The following is a 3286-nucleotide window of genomic DNA, read 5'->3' as shown; positions in this document are numbered from 1 at the left end:
GGCCGGGTGGATAGTTTACATATTGCGCAGGCGCAGTTTTATTCCTGCGTATGGAATGGTTTTTAAAATGGCCACGCGATGGCGCACTATGCCTGATCGTATTCAAGATGCTTCTCCAATGTGGTTCTCGACACAGTGATAAACTTCTCTCACTACTACTTTGTGCTGCCCTAAACTTTTATAATATGTGCTTCTAATGCTCATAAGGACATGCTAAAATAATGGACAGCTCTGGCGTAAATGTTTGAAAGGGGTAAGTGAGAAATGTAGCGATGGGCATTTCTTTGCACTTTTGAATTAGTTTTTTCTTTCTGTCACTGGCCTAGAACTTCAGAGCCATGAATAGACAAACACCATACATTGATGTACACAACAGTTTATATTCTCAAAATTGGAAATAATGTATTATCAATCAACTACTTTATTCACAAAACGAAGTACTGTAGAGTTCAGAAGAAGAAGCAATACTTCATTGATGGATGGGATAGCGTGTACACACACTTGGAGGTGATGTGTGATTAGGGTAGCAATAAATTCCTTGGTTTTCCCGAAATCCCCCCCTAACAGGAGGGAGTAAGCAGGAAATCCGGGTACCTCCAACCAGGTTTTCTGGAAAACCAGAATTTATTGAAAGTTCCAGGTATTTTGCAACCCTATGTGTGAAAACATAAGAACAAAGTAGGCTAACTATTGTCAATTCAAGGCAGCGATATGTATGGGAGGAGGTAGTATGGCAGAAGAGGAAGACATACGTACAAAATGGACAGGTGTAATAGTAAAGACAGGAAATGGGAAACACAGTATATAGCATTACACATTACAGGCAGCGAGGGAGCAGAGGTCATGAGAGAGTCCAGTCTGTCTTAGATCTTGATCTCAGTGCGGAAGGTATGTGTGAGCTCATGCTTGGATGGGTGTCTGCGGGCCTTAACTGTAAGCGTTCCCTCGGCGCCCAATGTTGATGTCACAGAGGTGGGGTCCACATCCTCAGGCAGCTGGCACTTGTGGGTAAAAGTGTTCATCACTGTACCGTCCGCCGCCAACTGTTGAAGAGATGATAAACATGAGAAAATGACCAAGATATTCTGCATATCTCATACATTTCTCAGACATTTTAGATAGAGTTCTCAAAATCATAGAGAATTTAGTTTCACTAAAAAAGGGTTTTGCCCACCTTTTTGCGTGGACTTCGATCTGGTCATTGGAGGTGGTGACGATGACGTCCTCTGGAGAGAAGTCTTGGACGTCCACTGTGAACTGGTAGCTGTCTCCCATTGTCTTGATCTTCCCTGCTGTCCTCGTCTGATCTAGAAACACAACCAAGACATTTTGAAGTTTCAGCAGGTAATGTGCTTACTGAGAGCTAGCCTTTCTTGACCTATAGACAAATAGATTTTCTACAGACGGGGAGTGCAGCCCAATCAGTCTTATCCTTACTTAATAACTAAGATCATAACTCTTACTTAACCTTATATGCACATTAAATACATGTATATGCACAATACATTCACACACAGTCCAAAGGTTTGTCTAGTATATGAAACCCTGCTGGGCTTGTCTACCGTCTCTGTTGATTAGAAAAAAGCGATGTTAGAAGGCGTGTCCTCAAATTGGAAATGAGCATTCCACTGTGTGAGATGCCTGGGTGATTCTTACTTAACATACAGGTATATGTCTGATTTGGCTACATGACACCCAGTGTCACAGTGTGTGTGTATGCTGGTTGCTATGCAACAGTCTGGCCTGTCATCTCCCAGGCGTCGTCCCAGTCATTCTCTTTGTGTGAGATCACGGCGTTGGCTGTGTCCAATATTCCCGACGGGTGGACGCCCCCTAGCCCCTCCCATCCTACCCTGTCCTCTCTCCATCACCAGCAATCTCCTCCTTTTCCCGGAGGCATGGGCATACTAATCACAGCACTGAAATACCCTGCTCTGCCCTACTGCTACAACCCAACAACCAACCCTCCCTCCCCTTTGCCCTGTTGCGAAGCCGTCGGATCAAGCACTTGCTCAGAGCCTTATAGAGAGTTCAGCAGGCAATCAACACACATCAATACACATGTACGTGGCACAGACACAGAGACACAAACACACCTCTGTCTTTTAGAATGATTGGTTTTAATGTACATGTATGTTCAAACCAACATACAAGAACATCTCCTACAGTATGAATTATCCACAGACAAATTCACTCAGAAATGGAATTTGATACTGTATGTATGGAATAAGTCGATTATAATAATGCTGGTCCACAATTGGGAATTCATGTCAAATCAACTCACTGGGAAATCCCAAGACATCCGTTTCAGGACGCATGAAAGAGCCAAAGTCTTCTGCAAAAAGCCCCCTGCTCTTCTCCATGTATGGGTTGTTGGAGGATGAGGAGGAGGAAGAGGTCTGCTGGAAGCTGCACTCCGATCGGTGGGCAGAGGAGTTGGTCACACTCATTGATGGCTAAGTCTGCCGGAGAGGTGGGAAAAGTATCCGCTTTTTAAAGGGAGAGAGAAAGAAACAGAGGAGATCCTTTTAGTGGTTCAGTCCTGGCCCAGTCCACTCAGTTTACATCAGAGGGAAAGTGAAGGATGGGCAGATCCAGAAGAAGGATGAATATTTCTCCTCTGTCAGTTGAACAATATTCCCTCCTGTCAGGTGGTTTGTAAGATGCTATGTTTTCTTTCCCACTGTTTGAAGATGTGTCTGTGTCCGTCTTTTGGATAAGTGTGTCGGTTACGTTTGTCCATGAGCATAGCCAGTCAGTCACACACACAGGATCTTATATATGTGGAGCCCAACAGTTTTTTTTATTCCTGTGTGTGTGAGAGAGAGAGATAAAGAGAGGGGGGGGGGGGGGGGGGTCTGTGGTCGGAAAAGTTTGGACAATGTGGGTTTGAGGTTAAGAGAGGGAGAGCCGGGGAGAGGAAAGCAAGAGGAGGGGTTGAGTCAACAGTTGGCATTCCAGACACTCGATACCTGAAATGGCTAAACTCTACTTCTTTCCTATCTATTTATTTTCTGTTGTTTTCCCTCTGTAAGCATCAGTTTCCCTTTTTTGTCATGACATTTGATCATCTTGTGGATCAGTGGTTACTTAACATGTATTCTTTAATTTCTTCGGGAACATAGGCATAAAACGTCTGTTGCCTGGTATTTACTTACATATTACATGGTAACAGTTGTTAAATTTGGTATTAGGATACTTATTTCAACTAATTACTATTACAAAACTGGTGGTAACTAATTTTAACCGATTACTACTTAGAGGCTCATGTCTAAATGATGTAACT

General features: G+C 43.5%; 1 pseudogene across 1 annotated transcript; it reads right to left on the bottom strand.

The window, feature by feature from the left end:
* Positions 1–494: 494 nt before the first annotated feature.
* On the bottom strand, positions 495–2670 carry LOC311147531 (heat shock protein beta-7-like; annotated as a pseudogene). Its single transcript, XR_014615634.1, has 3 exons — positions 2285–2670; positions 1175–1307; positions 495–1043 (listed from the first exon to the last, which is right to left on the bottom strand). The product of XR_014615634.1 is annotated as a heat shock protein beta-7-like (transcript).
* Positions 2671–3286: the final 616 nt, after the last annotated feature.

This window comes from Coregonus lavaretus (genome assembly GCF_964263955.1).
Source record: "Coregonus lavaretus genome assembly, chromosome: 20".
Lineage (NCBI taxonomy): Eukaryota > Metazoa > Chordata > Actinopteri > Salmoniformes > Salmonidae > Coregonus > Coregonus lavaretus.
This window is presented reverse-complemented; position numbering and strand designations above follow the sequence as displayed.